The sequence below is a fragment of the Mirounga angustirostris genome, unplaced genomic scaffold (assembly GCF_029215605.1).
Source record: "Mirounga angustirostris isolate CCGP_5_RB_7025 unplaced genomic scaffold, mMirAng1.0.hap1 SCAF_7, whole genome shotgun sequence".
Classification (NCBI taxonomy): Eukaryota; Metazoa; Chordata; class Mammalia; order Carnivora; family Phocidae; genus Mirounga; species Mirounga angustirostris.
The window spans coordinates 59218110-59238751 of NW_026991715.1; the positions used below are offsets into that span (position 1 = coordinate 59218110).

Consider the following 20642-nt stretch of genomic DNA (forward strand, 5'->3'; position numbering starts at 1 on the left):
GAATGGCTTTTGTCTAATAATTTGCAATGACACTAAGATTTTTAAGTATATTTCAAAACAGGATTTAAAAATATATATATTTTATTTATTTATTTTAGAGAGTGTGTGTACACCAAGGAAGGAACAGAGGGGGAAAGAATCTCAAGCACCACGCAGGGCAATGAATATAAACAAGTAACAGAGGATACTCAAGAAACAAATAATCAGGGAGACACTACTTGGGAAAGTACTATTTCTGGTTACCTGAGGAGAAAAGCCCTAATGATTCGGGGTAGGGGAGGTCAGCTGAGGTCAGCTGGGAGTTAAATTTTTTTTTGAGCTTTTACATTTGAGTTTATTCTTCATTTGACTTTTAAAACATTCCTATAGCTGAATATTAATACAAAAAAACAATAGCAAGTAGTGAGTTATGAGTATAGTCCTTCACCCATTCACTACTACATATAAAATGCCAATAGTCAGTGTTATTCACTGGTCTCATTAAGAGGTCTGACATTGGGGGTGCCTGGGTGGCTCAGTCATTAAGCGTCTGCCTTCAGCTCAGGTCATGATCCCAGGGTCCTGGGATTGAGCCCCACATCGGGCTCCCTGCTCAGCGGGAAGCCTGCTTCTTCCTCTCCCACTCCCTCTGCTTGTGTTCCCTCTCTCGCTGTGTCTCTCTCTGTCAAATAAATAAATAAAATGTATATAAAAAAAAAAAAAGAGGTCTGACATTGAACACCACCCCTAGGATGTTTATCATCCTCATTATGCTTCTCCATTGTAATGGTGCCATCTTTCCTGATTTGGATCAAAGTTCACCAGTTTTTTCAATTTTGAATAATTTTAAAGTTCGCTAGTTATTCCTATAGCAATATTTTCTAAATTTTTTGGAATAAAGCAAAATTCAATTAGAAAGACAACAAAATTTATCTAATAGTTGTATTTCTCTAAACATTGCTCTCTTTTGCAAGTTTTGCAAATGTTATTAGTTAAATAACAAGTACAAATAGAAGTCATAATTTATTATATTTTAAAGGCATAATTAACTGAAAATATTTTCTACTAGTGTTAAGTATTTTCTGTTAGTAACAAACTCATACCCATAGAGAAACATAGCAATTTCAAAATCTGGTCACTTTCAGTAGTTAGACAAATACCTGAGAAAAAATTACAAAAATAAGAGCAATAGAAAAGGATTGACATAAGGAGGAGAAAGGAGAAACTTTAAGAAATGACAATCAGGGGAGTGATAAATAACTTAAATTTTTAATTATATAAGTATGGCATTAATGTGATTTTTAAATATGTAGTCTGATGTTTTCCAAACTACTCCATGGTATACAAGTGGTCAAATAAGCTTAAAAAACACTGTTTGCTGGGGAACCTGGGTGGCTCAGCTGGTTAAGTATCTGACTCTTGATTTTGGCTCAGGTCTTGATCTCAGGGTTGTGAGACTGAGCCCTGCGTGGGGCTTTGTGCTGGCGAGGAGCCTGCTTAAGGTTCTCTCTCTCCTTCTCCTCTGCACCCTGTCAAAAAAACAAAAAAAAAATCCCAAAAAACAAAGAATGTGTATTCTTGTATTGTCAAATGGTGTATTCTCTAAATGTCAATTAGATCCAGTGATTGGATGGTGTTGGTCAATTTTTTATATCCTTGCTGTATTTCTATTGTTCTGTTACAAAGAGAAGAGTGCACATTCACGCTCTCTCTAAAAAGAAACCAAACCAAAACAAAACAAAACAACACTGCGGGCCAAATATTAAAGATTTAGGATTTGTATTTGCATATTAAAAGATCCTGAGAAGTCCTGTGGTAAGGAAATCAGTTTATCTTTGTTCAACTGCAAGCTTATTTGAGGCAAAAAAAAAAAAGACTTTTCTCCACTCAGCATTCTCCAGAACAGCTGTCCCTCAACAGAAGCCTGAGAAGTAGATTGTAGAAAGCTGTAAACTACACGAATTTGTATACAACACATTTAAACATACTGTTCATAAAATTCTAAATAGAACACAAGTTTTGGGTATATCAAGAATTTAGAGACCTTGAGATAAAAAAGTTTTAGCTTAATTTGTTTTGCTTGTACAGTTTTTATTATAGTAATTAAGATTTTCACAGTTATACCCCAACTTGTACTTGAGGCCATCTAATAACTAATAGTCCAATACCAAGCAAAGGATACTGATGATAGGTCAATGTAATTAATGGTGCCAAGAAACTATAACTGATACTAAGAAAAACATTCTGTTATGGATATTTTCAAACAAAAAAAATCTAGAAAAAATAACATAGTAAATCCCATGCATTCTTCACTGAACATTAATAATTAGTATTTGGGCAGTCTTGGTTCATGTATCTCCTGCTACTTATTTATTTATTAGTATCTTCAGACATATCATCTTTAGTTTGATTTTTACCTGTGATTTCTACCCCACCTCCCCACTTTACACCAACCATATAAAAAAATTAACTCAAGATGGATCAAAGATCTAAAAGGCTAAAATTAGAAAACTTTTGGAAGAAAACATAGGGGTAAATCTTTTTTTTTTCCAGAGTACATCTTGATGACTCTGAATTTTTAGATATGACACCAAAACTGTAAGAAAAAGAAAGGAAAAAAAATAAATTGGCTTTTGTCAAAGTTAAAAACTTTTGTGCTTCAAAGGACACTATTAGGAAAGTGAAAAAGACAACAGAATGGGAGAAAATATTTGAAAATCATACATAGAATAAGAAACTTATATCTAGAATCTATAAATAACTTACAATTTGATAATAAAAAGACAAATAACCCAACTAAAAATGGGTAAAGAGAATCTGAATAGACATTTCTCCAAAGAAAATACACAAATGCCCAATAAACACATGAAAAGTCTTCATTAGTTATCAGGGAAATGTACATCAAAACCACAGTGAGATATCCCTTCAAACTCATTAGGATGACTATAATTAGAAAGTCAGAAAAAAAAAGACAGATAATAACAAGTGTTGCTGACAAGGATGTGGAAAAAGTGAAGCCATCAAACACTGCTGGTAGGAATGCAAACTGGTATACCTGCTTTGGAAGTTTAGCCATTCCTCAAAAAGTTCAACAGAGAGTTACCATATATACCAGTAATTCCATTCCTAAGTGTATACCCAAGAGAAATGAAAACATATGTCCACATAAAAACTTGTACATGAGTGTTCATAGCAGCATTATGCATAATAGGCAAAATGTGAAAACAACTCAAAAGCCCATCAACTGATGGACAAATAAAATATGATACACCCATATAAGAGAATAATATTTAGCAATAAACAGAAATAGGAAGAGTAGGAGACCCTGGTTTCACCTGGTCTCAGGAATTCAGCTAGGTAGCTATCAAATCATTCTGAACACCTGCAAACTCAACCAGAGATCTAAGAAAATAATAGCTGCAACTCTACAAATAAAAAAGCGACCACTTTCTCCAAGGTAGGAGGTGTGGAGAAGTGAATCTGAGGCAGTATATGGGATGATAAACTGCAGGAGGAGGGAACCTACGTAAGCCAGCTACTGGAAAGCGATATAGCAGTGGAGTGCAAAATCAGAACTTTTAAAAGTCTGCTCCAGTGAGGGACATCCCTGCCTGAGAAGTGGCCAGGTGGCAAAGTGGGCGGAATCCTAGGTGAGACAGTGTGGTCTCAGGATCCCCTGGGTTTCAGAAAGACCGGGGGTGCCTGAGTGTGGCAGAGCTCCCAGGCATCCGAGCGGGGAAGCCAGCTGCAATCAACAAGCCCAGGAGTGGGCTTTCAGCTCAAGGTTGCCATAAACTGCAAACCCCAGCACAGGCAGGCGACTACTCTCTGAGCAGGGGCCCAGCAAGTGGCAGAATCAGCGAGTCTCCCCTTCCTACCTGGGGAGGAGACGCACAGTTATGCACCACACGAGTCTTCAGGGTCTGGGGACTCAAAATGGGGTCCCATGACTGAGATACAAATGTTCAGTAACAGGCTAGGTGAGCATAGAGCAGACAGAGACCAGGGAGACAGGAGTGACGGACTGCTTTTCCCTGAGGGCTCACTGAGGAGTGGGGCCCTGAGCTCTTGGCTCCGGGGCTGGAGATTGGGAGGCCACCATTTTCATTCTCATCCTCTAAAAGTGGTGTGGAAAGCCTTCAGGGAACAAAAGCCACATGCAGCAATCCAGCAGATCACTTAGCCTGGCTCCCTGGCAAGGGCAGTGCAATTCCACCCAGGCAAAGACACTTGAGGATCAATGTAACAGGACTCTTCCCACTAAGGTCAGCAAGAACAACCAGCTAAGACCAAGTTTTACCAAGGAATGAGAACTGCAAAACTCCAGCACTAGGGGAATACAGCATATAGAATTCACAGTTTTTTCCCCCCATGATTCTTTAGTCTTTCAATTTTAATTTTTTTCCCTCTTCCCTTTTTCAATGATTTTATCAACTTTTTAAAAATCTTTTTTAATTTTCATTTTTATAGTTATTCTATCTTTCATTGTATTTAATTTTGTTTTTGTAAATATAGAAGTTTTCCTTTCTTTACAATTTTGGGATGCAGTTTCTTCTAACAGACCAAAATACATCCAGAATCTAGTGTATGGCTCTGTTCTCTTCACCTGCCTGATCATATTCTTTCTCTTTTTCTTCTTCTTTTTTCCTTCTTTCTCTTTTTGTTTTTTTTTTTTGTTATCTTAAAGTCTTTTTAAATTTTCATCATTACAGATACAGTCTATCCTTTCAATGTATTTAATTTTATTTATATATATATATGTTTTCTTTCTTTACAATTTTAAGATGTAGTTTCTTCTAACAAACTGAGCCAAATACTCAGAATATAGCGTATTGCTCTGTTCTGTTAACCTGTGTATATTCCTTCTTTTTTTCTTCTCTTGTTTTTTGTCTTTTAATTTTCATTTTTATAGTTACATTCTATCACTTCATCGTATTTAATTTTATTTCTGTACATATGTAATTTTTCTTTACAATTTTGGGATCTAGTTTTCTAAAAGGTCAAAATACACACAGGATCCAGTGTATTGCTCTGTTTCATCCACCCGTCTGATTACATTCTTTGTTTTTTTAATTTTAATTTTGTTTGTTTCAGGACTCATCTGATTTGTTTAGTGTATATTTCTCTGGGCTCGTTGCCATTTTAGTATTTTGTTCTCTCATTCATCTATTCTTCGCTGGACAGAATGACAAGACAGAAAAACTTACCTCAAACAAGAGAACAAGAGGCAGTACTGACTGCCAGGGACCTAATCAGTATGAACATAAGTAAGATGTTGGAGCTAGAGTTCAGAATAACGATTATAAAGATACTAGCTGGGCTTGAGAAAAGCACAGAAGACAGTAGAGAATCCCTTTCTGGAGAAGTAAGGGAACTAAAATCTAACCAAGTCGAAATAAAAAAGGCTATTAATGAGATGCAACAAAAAAATGGAGGCTCTAACTGCTAGGATAAATAAGGCAGAAGACAGAATTAGTGATATAGAAGATCAAACGATGGAGAATAAAGAAGCGGAGAATAAGAGAAATAAACAACTACTGGATCACGAGGGGAGAATTCGAGGGGTAAGTGATACCATAAAGCAAAATAATATTAGAATAATTAGGATCCCAGAAGAGGAAAGAGAGAGAGGGGCAGAAGGTATATCGGAGCTAATTATAGCAGAGAACTTCCCTAATCTAGGGAAGGAAACAGGCATCAAAATCCAAGAGGCATAGAGAACCCCCCTCAAAATCAATAAAAATAGGTCAGCACCCCAACATGTAATAGTGAAACTTACAAATCTCAGCAACAAAGAGAAAATCCTGAAAGCAGCTTGGGACAAGATGTCTGAAACCGGGGTGCCTGGGTGGCTCAGGTGGTTACTCGTCTGCCTTCGGCTCAGGTCATGATCCTGGGGGTCCTGGGATTGAGCCCCACATCAGGCTCCCTGCTCCACAGAGAGCGTGCTTCTCCCTCTACCTCTGCCTCCCGCTCTGCCTACTTGTGCTGTCAAGTAAATAAATAAAATCTTAAAAAAAAAAAAGGGGGTCTGAAACCTACAAGGGTAGAAACAGATTGGCAGCAGACCTATCCACAGAGACCTGGCAGGCCAGAAAGGACTGACATGATATATTCAGGGTGCTAAATGTGAAAAATATGCAGCCAAGAATACTTTATCCAGCCAGGATGTCATTCAAAATAAAAGGAGTGATAAAAAGCTTCCAGGACAAACAGAAACTAAAAGAATTTGTGATAACCAAACAGCCATAAAATATTAAAAGGGATCCTTTAAGGGGCGCCTGGTGGCTCAGTCAGTTGGGCGTTTGCCTTCAGCTCAGGTTATGACTTCAGGGTCCTGGGATTGAGCCCTGCATCGGGCTCCCTGCTCAGGGGGATCCTGCTTCTCCTTCTCCCTCTGCCCTTCTCTCCACTCATGCTCTCTGTCTCTCAAGAAAAAAAAAGGGGGGATCCTTTAAGCAAAAGAAAGCCCAAAGTAACACAGATCAGAAAGGAACAGAGACATTATGCAGAAACAGTGACTTTACAGGTAATACAATGGCACTAAATTCATCTTTCAATAGTTACGCTGAATGTAAATGGGCTAAATGCCCCAATCAAAAGACACAGGGTATCAGACTGGATAAAAAAACAAGACCCATCGATATGCTGTCTGCAAGAGACTCATTTTAGACCCAAAGACACCTCCAGTTTGAAAGTGAGGAGGTAGAAAACCATGTATCATGCTAATGGACATCAAATGAAAGCTGGGGTGGCAATCCTTATATCAGACAAATTAAATGTTAAACCAAAGACTGGTCCTAGAGGAAGGACACTATATCATAATTAAAGGATCTATCCAACAAGAAGATCTAACAATTGTGAATATTTATGCCCCTAACACGAAACAGCCAATTATATAAGCCAATTAATTAAAAAAAATTAAAGAAACACATCAATAATAATACAATCATAGTAGGGGACTTTAACACCCTACTCACTGCAATGAACAGATCATCTAAGCAGAAGATCAATAAGGAAACAAGGGCTTTGAATGACACACTGGCCCACATAGACTTCACAGATATATTCAGAGCATTCCATCCTAAAGCAACAGCATACACATTCTTCTCGAGTACATATGGTACATTATCCAGAAGAGATCACATACTGGGTCACAAATCAGGTCTCAACCCATACCAAAAGACTGGGATCATTCCCTGCATATTTTCGGACCACACTGCTTTGAAACTGGAACTCAATCACAAGAGGAAATTTGGAAAGAATTCAAATACATGGAGGCTAAAGAGCATCCTGCTAAAGAAAGAATGGGTCAACCAGGAAATTAAAGAAGAATTTTAAAAATTCATGGAAACCAATGAAAATGAAAACACAACTATTCGAAACCTTTCGGATGCAGCAAATGCAGACATAAGAGGGAAGTTTTAGCAATACAAACTTTTCTCAAGAAACAAGAAAGTTCTCAAATACACAAACTAACCTTACAGCTAAAGGAGGTGGAGAAAGAACAGCAAATAAAGCATAAACCCAGCAGAGAAGACAAATAATAAAGACTCAAGCAGAAATAAATGAAATAGAAACCAAAAGAACAGTAGAACAGATCAATGAAACGAGAAGCTGGTTCTCTGAAAGAATTAAGAACATTGATAAACCCCTGGTGAGACTTATCAAAAAGAAAAAAGAAAGGACCCAAATAAATAAAATCATGAGTGAAAGAGGAGAGATCACAACCACTACTGAAGGAATACAAACAATTTTAAGAACATATTATGAGCAACTATATGGCAACAAATTAGGCAATCTGGAAGAAATGGATGCATTCCTAGAGATGTATAAATTACCAAAACAGAAACAGGAAGAAATAGAAAACCTGCACAGACCCATAACCAGCAAGGAAATTGAAGCAGTAATCAAAATTATCCCAACAAACAAGAGTCCAGGGCCAGATGGTTTTCCAGGGGAATTCTACCAAACTTTAAAGAAGAATTAATACCTATTCTTCTGAAACTGTTCCAAAAAATAGAAATGGAAGAAAAACTTCCAAACTCTTTCTATGAGGCCAGCATTACCTTGATCCCACAACCAAATACCCCACCAAAAAGGAGAATCAATGACCAATATCCCTGATGAATATGGATGCCAAAATTCTCACCAATATACTAGGCAATAGGATCCAACAGTACATTAAAAGGATTATTCACCACAACCAAATGGGATTTATTCCTGGGCTGCAAGGGTGGTTCAACATCCACAAATCAATCAATGTGATGCACTACAAAAATATAAAGAATAAGAACCATATGATCCTCTCAGTAGATGCAGAAAAAGCATCTGACAAAGTGCAGCATTCTTTCTTGATTAACACTCTTCACAGTGGAGGAATAGAGGGAACATAACTCAGTATCATAAAAGCCATATACAAAAAGCCCACAGTGAATATCATTCTTTTTTTTTTTTTTAAGATTTTATTTATTTATTTGAGAGAGAGAATGAAAGAGAGCACATGAGAAGGGGGAGGGTCAGAGGGAGAAGCAGACTCCCCGCTGAGCAGGGAGCCCGATGCGGGACTCGATCCTGGGACTCCAGGATCATGACCTGAGCCGAAGGCAGTCGCTTAACCAACTGAGCCACCCAGGAGCCCCAGTGAATATCATTCTTAATGGGGAAAAACTGAGAGCTTTTCCCGTAAGGTCAGGAACATGGCAGGGATGTCCACTATCACCACTGCTATTCAACATAGTATTAGAAGTCCTAGCCACAGCAATCAGACAACAAAAAGAAATAAAAGGCATCCGAATCAGCAAAGAAGCTGTCAAACTCTCACTCTTCCCAGATGATATAATACTCTATGCAGAAAACCCAAAAGACTCCACCCCAAAATTGCTAGAACTCATACAGGAATTCAGTAAAGTGGCAGGATATAAAATCAATGCACAGAAATCAGTCGCATTTCTATACACTAACAATGAGACAGAAAAAAGAAAAATTAAAGAGTCGATCCCATTTACAATTGTACCCAAAACCATTAAGATACTTAGGAATAAACCTAACCAAAGAGGCAAAGGATCTGTACCCAGAAAACTACAGAACACTCATGAAAGAAACTGAGGAAGACACAAAGAAATAGAAAAACGTTCCATGCTCATGGATTGGAAGAACAAATACTGTGAAAATGTCTATGCTACCTCGAGCAAGCTACACATTCAATGTAATCCCTATCAAAATACCATCAACTTTTTTCACAGAGCTGGAACAAATAATCCTAAAATTTGTATGGAACCAGAAAAGACCCTGAAGAGCCAAAGGAATGTTGAGCAAGAAAACCAAAGCTGGTAGCATCACGATTCCAGATTTGAAGCTCCATTACAAAGCTGTCATCATCATCAAGACAGTATGGTACTGGCACAAAAACACACACACACATCAATGGAACAGAATAGAGAGCCCAGAAATGGACCCTCAACTCTATGGTCAAGTAATCTTCGACAAAGCAGGAAAGAATGTCCAATGGAAAAAGGACAGTCTCTTCAACAAATGGTGTTGGGAAAATTGGACAGCCACATGCAGAAGAATGAAACTGGATCATTTCCTTACACCATACACAAAAATAGACTCAAAATGGATGAAAGACCTAAATGTGAGACAGGAATCCATCCAAGTCCTAGAGGAGAACACAGGCAGAAACCTTTTCGACTCGGCCACAGCAACTTCTTGCTAGACATGTCACCAAAGGGAAGGGAAACAAAGGGAAAAATGAACTACTGGGACTTCATCAAGATAAAAAGCTTTTGCACAGCAAAGGAAACAGTCGAGAAAACCAAAAGACAACTGACAGAATGGAAGAAGATATTTGCCAATGACATATCAGATAAAGGGCTAGTATCTAAATATAACGAACTTATCAAACTCAACATCCAAAAAACAAATAATCCAGTCAAGAAATGGGCAGATGACATGAACAGACATTTCTCCAAAGGAGACATACAAATGGACAAGAGACACATGAAAAAATGCCCCACATCACTTAGCATCAGGGAAATACAAATCAAAACCACAATGACATACCACCTCACACCAGTCAGAATCGCTAAAATTAACAAGTCAGGAAACAACAGATGTTGGCAAGGATGCGGAGAAAGTGAAACCCTGCTACACTGTTGTTGGGAATGCAAGCTGGTGCTTGCTAAATCACTGAATGAATATCTTCCAGTGAATTTGGCTCTTTTCCCTTCCTGTAGGAAAGGCTAAGATTTAGTAAGAAATACAGTCATAGTTTTTTTTAATAGTCATAGTTTTTAAATTTGTTGCTAAAATATTTTTCCTGTAACATAAATATTTATATGTTCCTAGAAATACGTGAAAAATTATAAAAAAAACAAAAATTAAAAAATTCATAATTTTATTGCTTAAGTAACTACTGATCCAAAATGTACATAATTCTGAAATCCAAAAAGGTTTAAAAAAAAGGAAATTTTAAAATTAAGTTTGGCACAAATTGATTTAGCAGCAAAATGTAACCTCTGCTGACATGAAATTATAAACTTTATGTATCCTACTTAATGTGGAATTAGTCACATTTCAGTGCAGAAATATGTGTCTGATTATAGAGTACTTCTCCAGATGTTATAAAAACATATATTTCTGTTCTAAAATTTAAAAAATTTGGAATTCAGGAATATATATTGGCCCAACAGTTTCATATATGGGAATATAGACCTGTATTAACATTTTGAATACTTTCCACTAGTCCTTTTTATTAAACACGTGTGAAAATTTATATGTGTGTGTATACACAAATAATTGGGATAATTTATCATTTTCTTTCTGTCTTTTTTATTGAAGTATAGTTGACACACACTGTTACATTTCTTTCAGGTATACAACATAATGACTCAACAAGTTTATATACTTTATGCTATGCTCAATGTATCATTTTCAATATTACTGAACATTCTTTGAAAAATATAGCTGTTAGTGGTCACCAAGCATTTCACAGTACCAGTATGAGAGCTTAATAAAGTATTACCCTATTGGACATTTAGGCCACTCCCATATTATAAATAATACTGTAATGAACATCTCTACTCATAAGTTTTATGGATGTGTAATATTTTATTACATAATATTTAAAACATATAGTGTCTGATAAAAAATTAGAGCAAGTCCTCTTCCAATAAGCCGTGTTCATTTACTGATGAATACTTCCTTTTCCTATTAATGTGATAAGCCACCTTTGCCATCCATTATTATTAGTAATAAACAAAATACAAATATTAAATCAATCTATCTTATTGTAGCCTATTGGTATTTCATTTTCGTCAAAGAAAACAGTATGCCAGATTTCACTGTTTAACTATCAATAAACTTATCAAACCTTAAAAAGATACAGAATTAAAAAGAGAAAAATATGGAAAATGGCACACGAAGAGAAAAGAAGATAAATTTGATAATCAATAGTTGTAGATAGTACAGACAAAAAACCAGGGTAAGAATTTCTTTTTTTTAAGAATATAATTTCCCAGAGCTGGACAAAAACAATAATCTTAATTTAAAGAACTTCCTCAGTACCAACTAGAATCAATGAAAAAACCTACAGTTTTTTCAGTACTGTGTAATCTATGTACAGTGCTGAAAATTTCCAGAGATCTAAGAAAATGAAAGTTTCTTTTTTTTTTTTTAAGATTTTATTTATTCATATGAGAGAGAGCAAGTGAGAGAACACAAGCAGGGGGAGCAGCAGAGGGAGAAGGAGAAGCAGGCTCCCCGCTGAGCCGGGAGCCTGATGCCAGGTTCAATCTTAGGACCCCGGGATCATTACCTGAGCCGAAGGCAGATGCTTTACTGACTGAGCCACCCAGGGAAAGCTCTGAAAGAGAGAACAGGTCACCCATAAAAGGAAAAAGAAAAAAAAAAAAAAGGAGACTGACATTATATTTTGCATTAATAACACCAGATACCAGAAGACAATGGAGCAATCCCTGAAAAGTTCTAAGAGAAAATTATTTATAACTTCAATATATAATCGTAATAGTGAGGGAAACATTAACTAACTCACTTAGCAATATTTACTGAGGGGCTACTATGTGCCAGGCATGATTTTATATCTCAAGGATGTAGCAGTGAACAAAACTACAAAAATCTCTGCCGTACAGCACTTTTTAGTGGGGAAATAGAAGAAATAAATAAGCAAAATATATAGCATGTTAGAATGTGTTAAGTGCTTTAAGAGAAAAAGCAATAAAGAAGGACTGGTAATACACAGGATTTGAAATTTAAAATACGATAGTCAAAGAAGGCCTCTTTGAGAAGAGGATATGTGAGTTAAGATCTGAAGGAGACAGTAAGTCATATGGACAACTGATGAAATAAGTCACAGGCCAGGGGAATATTTTTTAGTTCTATAAAAGTTCAGAAGTTTATCTGCAATTCCCTCTTTCTGAGAAATTTACTTAAGAATGTACTCCAGCAAATGGAAGATGAAAATCAAGAAAAAAAATCATGGTTAATATAACTGCAATGGTCTAATGAAGAAAAAAAAAATCCCAGGATTAAAACTGCTGTAGGCCTGGCTTAGAATCTTAATGTGGAATCTTACAAGAATATCTTTAAGAAGAAGAATGGAATAGATTCTAAGGAATAGATACAATGAGTTGAAGATAAAGGGAAATCATGTCTTTTATCCCCCTCTCAATTAACAACCGGAAACTCCAGGAAAAGCACCCGCCACTCCTAGAGTTATGGTTTTAATATGAAGCAATTAATGAAAAAGAAAATTCATTTAATTTAGTTTTGTAAGAATAATCTCCTTTGGGCAGCATAGCATCCACTGAAAAAGAAATGTAATCCTATGCTATATACCATATTTAAAATAATATATAATTTATTCATTTGCAACTGTCAGAATAGAACTATGAGTAAAATACATCTTTCCTAACTTATTTGAAATATTTGTATTTTTAATGTTTGTTCAAAAGCTAAGGTATGCCTACCTATTTTTTTCTCATAAAAACCATGATAGAAGTGATGGCTAAGATGACCCTTGGCCAGCCAATGAAATTTGAGCATTTCATAAAAGTTATATCAACACCTGTATAATCCATCTCCTGTATTAAATCCTTATTTGAAATTCCTAGCATGACTTCCTTTTTCCTAATTGATTATCATTCTCCCCTACTGACACAGCTGGTAACAACCTCCTCTGTCTCTGAAGAAACAAACAATACTTTTGACATGTTTATTGTATGAGATAAGGAAAAAAAGAAACTTTTATTAAGGGCCTAATATTGTTAAGTACTTTACTGCATTAAATACTTACAGTCCTATTTAAGTATCATTCCCATTTTACAGTCCCTTGTTAATTATCCCCCCTACAATGTTTTTAAAAGTCTTTAGGGATGCCTGGGTGGCTCATTTGGTTAAGCGTCTGCCTTTGGCTCAGGTCATGATCTCAGGGTCCTGGGATCGAGTCCCGCATGGGGCTCCTTGCTCAGCGGGGAGCCTGCTTCTTCCTCTGCCTGCTGCTCCCCCTGCTTGTGCGTGCTCTCTCTGACAAATAAATAATCTTAAAAAAAAAAAAAAGTCTTTATATTTAAATAGAACTGAACCAGGGTCAATATTCCAGAAATGAATACAAGCTACATTATTTCATGAAACTTTTATCAAAAATGGTAATAATAATCAGAATTATGTTGAAAACAGACAGCAACACTTATTAAGAACTTAGGTTGGATGAATGACTTTTGACGTTTAAGCATTTCCAATGGCCATCATCAAATCTGCTTCCCCCAAAACTAGCCTTAGATAGTTACAATACTGACATCCCATAAAACATATTATATAATAGATTTAGGCAAAAGCTTAAATCATTCAAGGTAAGTTAAAATTAAAATATGATAATAAAAGCAGTTAACACATAGTGATCATTTACTATGGGCCAAATACTATGTCAAAGCACACTACATTCATTATGGCATTTAATCCTCAAAACAACCCTATAAAATAGGTACCATTATTATTCCCATTTTAGTAATAACTCAACTGAAATTCATGGAGCTTGTGTAAGTTCTCATAGCTGTTAAGTGCCAAAGAACTGCTTTATTCATAGTTATGACTCTACACTGATGCACTTATTTTTTAAAGTAATTCTTAAACATTTGAACACATTAAAAAAAAAAATTAAAATGGGCTCAATTGCAACAGGCACTATTGGTTGCCTACCCAACAGCCACTTCTTACCTGTCCGCAGAATTTTATGATCATCCAAGCAGCCATGTCCTTCAAAGAAAGAAGCCACCCCTGCCAAGTGATATCTTAGGTATGTCTAAGTGACCCAACTGTGGCCAACACTACATAAGGGCTATTCACTGGGGGTTCTGAGAAGGTTGCTATTCTTTGTAAATGCAACATAAGCAGATACAATTCCGTTTTCTTCCCCAGACATCATCACCTGTAACATCTGCCACTTGTGGCAGGTACCATGAGATCATGAGAGGATCCAGTTGAAAAGGACAGGTCATTCTGAGATATCAGAGGACCTGAATTTTTGATGATGGTATCAATCTACTCAATTAACTAACTCGGAAAGCACCCTACCTCTAGACTGCTTCTTGTATGAGATGATGAACATCCTTACTGTTTAACCCACATATAGCTTGATTTTCTGTTATTCTGAGGCTAAAAGCATCTAAAGTGAGTCATTAAAAGCAGAAGATTGTTCTGCAATTATGAAATAATGCTTTCTTACTTTGAACTCATTCATTCTGAACTGCTATATCACTCAGAAATTGAGACACCTCATCTTTTTCTTCTCATTTACAAATACGCATGAAAAAGGTAAAGAGGAAAGTACCTACATAATACCCAATTTCATGTCTTCTACAGTTTTAACAAATATTCCATATAAATTTTGTGCAAAAGTCTCTATTTCACACTTAAAACTAAACCTGTGTGTGGGATGCCTGGGTGGCTCAGTCGGTTAAGCATCTGCCTTTGGCTCAGATGGTGATCCCAGGGTCCTGGGATCGAGTCCCATGTCGGGCTCTCCGCTCAGTGGGGAGTCTGCTTCTCCCTCTCCCTGCCGCTCCCCCGGCCTGTGCTCTCTCTCTTTCTGACAAATAAATAAATAAAATCTTTGAAAAACAAAAACTAAACCTGTGTAAAACTTTAAACATTTGTGCTTGTTTTATTTTTATTTTTTTTTTTTAAAAGATTTTATTTATTTTTCAACAGAGAGAGAGAGACAGCGAGAGAGGGAACACAAGCAGGGGGAGTGGGAGAGGGAAAAGCAGGCTTCCCGCTGAGCAGGGAGCCCGATGTGGGACTCGATCCCAGGACCCTGGGTTCATGACCTGAGCAGAAGGCAGACGCTTAACCGACTGAGCCACCCAGGCGCCCTGTGCTTGTTTTTAATAATCACGGTGTTAAGGAGGCTAATATCCGTAATAAATAATACAATCTTCTATCTATATCATTATTTTCAATTTACGAAGTACTTCTATAACTTAAACAGGATTTTCGATGTTAAATATTAAATAGTAAAATATAAATGCCCCTAAACTGTAACTTACAGGAGAGCGGGTATTAGGTAGTTCAACATTAAAAGTCTACAAACTATTCTGGGGTAAGATATTTAATGGTGCTACAAAGGAAACAATATGGCACCAAGTAAACCCTTTGTACTTATAACTTAGGAGCTCAATAACTTCCTGTTAAATGGATTTAAAATTTGTATCTTTCCCACCACTAAAGAGGGAAAAAATATTCAAGATTAGAAAAAGTTATATACATGACTTAGCGAGTAAAGTAGACAACAAGTTTTTCTGCTAAACACACCAGGAGAAAGCAGTCTATAGAAATCAAAGTAGGAGACTAGGCTTTTGAAGACTAAGGGTATAGTAATGAGATACTAGGCACACAGAAGAAATACAAGAGTATATGGGGACAAAAACACCAAGAAAGATGCAGGGAATAAAAATCTACTCATTTGGGAAAATGCAAGTGAACTGCAAATTAGAGGCTTAGCCCCTGAATTAAGAATTCTCACTAGTTCCTTAGTAAGAAAGAACTATAGACTGACATCCAAATCTGATGATTTAATACTTATGGTCTATACAGCAAAATGTATATACTAAAAATTTGGTTGAGTTTTAGTGATTCTCTACTAATTCTTTTGTGGTCACTGTAAAGTCCCAAGTCAGAATTCCCCAAATTTCAACTAATAATTATAGCCAAAATTTTGGGGATTAGCAAACTGAGGAAGAACGTGCTACAGTACTACCTTAAAATAGATAAAACAAGTATGTGCTACACACAAACATACATCAAATGAGATGGAGCCAGAGCTTTTTCTTAGCAAAATACCTTCTCTCACTCCTTATCCTTTCTCCCCACCACTCTTCATAAACTCAAATGTCCATGTCTTCTGGAAGGACCACACTAACTTCTTCCCTACCACTCCCAAGCTGCTACTGTAAATCCTTCCTACTGATCTTCAAAATATATAGGATTTATCAAAATTATTTTGTCTAGTTCTGGTGCACCCTGCTCAGTGGGGAGTCTGCTTCTCCCTCCCCCCACTGCCCCTCTCTCTGCTTGTGCTCTTTCTCTCAAATAAATAAATAAAATCTTTAAAAAAATTTTTTTGGTCTAGTTCTACGCTTGACAGTGGATGCCCATACGATTGAAAAGGTGTCTCCTACTCTTAGCACCTATCGGAGTATGTGCCTCACATACTTGAGTGAACTCACAATTACCCTGAGAGGTAAGTAGGGCAAATGGGAAACTGGGATTCAAATAAGTGAAATGACTCAGCCAATGTCAGCTGGCCAGGCGATGGTGAAATCACGACTTGAAATGACGACTTCTAACTTCAAGTGTCAATACTAACACATTATACTGCCTTATGAAGTAAATACAGTAATTTTCAAAATTTTAAATTTCTTTTATCTGTTCCCAAACTAAAATCATTCCATCGTTCAAAATCTGAACAGCACAAAAGAGTACAAAGTGAAAAGGCAACCTGCCACCCACACCCTACCCCCAGTGTGGCTCAGTTCCCAATCACTGGAAGCAACAAGTTATCAATTTGTTATCTAAATGAAAGAAACTGTTTCATTTACTGTATTTGTTACCTTATCATCTCCCAGTACCCTTCTCCTAAACTGGAGATGTTTCAAGTTATAGTCACTGTTCAAATAGAATACATGCTTTAATAATTTTAATAAATATGACAGGACATTCCATAAACAGCTAAGATGATGCATGACAAATATAAAACCAATACCACTATTTTCTTTGCAATATTATGAATCTCAGGGATTAATAAACTTAAGAATTAATAATTCACAAATAAAAATGTAAAATTAATTATTTCACTAATCCTCTAAACTGTCCCTTAAAGGTTTTGAGATACCAGTGAGATTGAAAAGTATGTACTAATGAAAGGGCTAATAAAGGTACTGTGAATAGTCTCTGCTTGAGTTTGTACAGAAAAAGCAACAGCACCTCCCACAGCTGCTTCATCTCCACACAAAAGCCTCTGACAGTTTTAATTATCACCTAAAAATCATAAATCTCTCTGTACATTTACTTTTTATCTTCTGTCCAAACCCACATCTCTGTCTTAATAACATCTCTATTAGTTAGATATCCCACCAGCAACTAACTGAACTAGGTTGAAAAGTGAGCTCGTCATTATCCCACTCTAAAATGATACCCTTTTTCCCAACTTGAGCTGTCAGTATTGGAATCATACAAGAACTAGATAAAGCAGCCCTGGCTTGCAAGCTCAATATGAGTCAGAGTGTGATGCAGCTACAAAACAAACCAAACCAAACCAAACCCAGCCAATTCAATCTGAGATGCATTAAAAGAAGAAAACTGAAAACATGGTAGCTGAACAGTACTATATTGGAAGAATGGCATCTGTACTATTATTATTCATAATTTATTTCTAAATTTGTTATACATAACTTAGATCTAAAAGGGATTTGGGACGGCATCCAAAGAGGACCCCAATAAACTATAATATTAACAGGAATATCCAACACCATCATTCTGTTCTGTGAAACAGTTCAGTTTGCCTAAAACATTCAGACAGATGATGAAGTATATAGTTAGTCCAAATTAATGTTATCAAAACTAAAATGAGCAAAGAAAATATCACTTAACGAAAATGACTTTAGCTGATTCATGACAGTCACTTCTCATAAATAAGCTAAGTTAACATTAGTTAGAATATCTGAATTTTATCAAATTATAAAATAAGCCAAATTTAATGATATTTTACTATAGTAATTATTCTTGGTGATACATTAACTCAAGTTATTCTTAGAACTACTGATGAGAACATTTGGGAGCTAAATATGGGATTTTTTAGTTGTAGAGCTCTAGGATGCAGAGAAAAACTCATGGCTTTGGGATGATGAACATTATACAAAGGTACTTTGATATGTAATGTACTTTTTCAGTTTGTTGTACTAAGATGTGTTCATTAGGTCAAATGGTTCAAGAAGAAACAAAGATTTCTCCTGTGTTTATATTACTGATACTGAGATCTTGTTTAAGCCCTTTATAATGGAAGAATAACAAAATAATCATTAACTGATAACTTCCATTCAGAATAATATAAGCGCTGAAAATAATTTTCACACTGTATTCCTATCCAAAAGTATACACACAGAGTAATTCGGTACATGCTAAAGGGCCTACTTTAAATATATATTTATTTTGTACCTTATCATGTTTAAAATCATTTTTTTCATTCAAGCCAAATTTTTAAGCCTTTAACTGCATTTAAATAATATTTGGTAATGATACTTGATATAGAGCTCTATGTGCTACAATTTTTAACAGCTAGCAAATCCGGTTTTAAAATTTAATATAGTAAAATTTTCTGAATTATTCTAGGATTACTGATCCCCAGTGACTCTGAAGCCCTACAAATCTTTCTAGTCTATGTCACATTAAATACAATCTGTAGTTTTTATAAAGTTTGTATCTCTCTAATATTTCACCCTTTTATTCTTGAATTGTTTACTCCGAGTAAAATAGTCATTTTACAGCCTAACTTTCTGAATTTGTCAGTAAACATTGTTTAAAAATGTTGCATTTTGGGGCACCAGGGGGTGGCTCAGTCGGTTAAGTGTCCGACTCTTGATTTCAGCTCAGGTCACAATCCTAGGGTTGTGAGATTGAGCCCCACTTCGGGCTCTGCGCTGGGCATGGAACCTGCTTAAGATTCTCCCTCTCCCTCTGCCCTTCCTCCTCCCTCTCTAAAATAAATAAATTTTAAATAAATAAAAATAAATAAATAATAAAATATTCCAAAAAAATGTTGCATTTTCACAGCTGGAGGCACACCACCCTAAGTTAGCTCTTGCCCCATGAACAATGCGTCAGCATGTAAAACCATAAAAATCCTCTAACTTACCTCACAAAAACAGAAGAATATACAATGAATTTTATGTCATTCTAAGAGCATCACAACTTTTTGCAAGTTGTTCTACACAGTCTTCCTGGACTACTGCAGAGAAGTTATTTGATAGAATCTTTCAGGATCCTGATTCTGTGGACAGACTACCATGATTATATATGGACATGCCTATAACAAACACCTTTCTCTGGTCAACCTAAAAAACCCAGGTAATAACTGCAGCATTTGGGGTTAAAGAAAGACATGGGGTGGGGCACCCGGCCGGCTCAGTCTGTAGAGCATGCAACTCTTGACCTCAGTGTTGTAAGTTTGAGTCCCAAGTTGGGTGTAGAGATTACTTAAAAATAAAATCTTAAAAAAAAAAAAAAAAGACATGGGAGCTGGCTCAAAATGTTGATATGCAGCAGGCAAATCTATCTTCTAATTCACCATGTAAATATAACTAAACTGCCTATTTTTCAAATGTGTTAACAATTGTTTTCTCTCACAGAACACAAAGGAATGCTCTTCCAAGGGATGTTAATAGATGTGGTCAAAAGAAAAAGATTTTTATGAATAAAGCTTAGGAAATACTGCATCTCTACTCCGCTCTTAAAGATTCACACAGTGAAAGCTTCTGAATAATCCTACAAGGAAACATGTTAAACTCTACCTCAGCCCCTCTCAAATTAAATTGAGCAAGGAACACTTTTTCAACTTACCTGGTTAAGATCTTGTTAACCATATTCTATACAACACCTACTTGGAATCCAAAATGAGAGGCAGGTAATAAAAATTCTGACTATAATATTTGATAAATTTCTATTTCTACATTTCTGAAGTATATTTTTACCCTATACAAAATGCCAAAATATTCTAATCAAAATCTCCAATTACAGAAGTTATTAAAATTTTAAATTAACAATTTAATACAATTAATTTTTCAAGTAAATCAATGTGGCAGCAACAACAGCTTAACTAATACTAGTATATATCTCTCAGTTAGTGTAATTAATATTAAGTAAATGACAATGAACTTTATCCTATTTTAGTTTGCTTATAAATAATCCACATTTTAGTAGAAAAGTGGTTAGCCATACCCTCTTGTGATATTATCAAGCAATATACTTAGTTTGAAAAATCATACAGTAACATTATTATAAGTGATGGAATGTTTTTAAAAAAATCGAATCCAGCTTTTCCTAATGTTTATTTTTCTACCTTAGATATGGTATCTGAATGGGAATAAATG

General features: G+C 35.9%; 1 protein-coding gene across 2 annotated transcripts in view; it reads right to left on the reverse strand.

Annotated features, from left to right (window-relative positions):
• The window catches only part of TBCA (tubulin folding cofactor A), an 84234-nt gene that overhangs the window by 20320 nt on the left and 43272 nt on the right, over positions 1–20642 (reverse strand). The window lies entirely within an intron of this gene.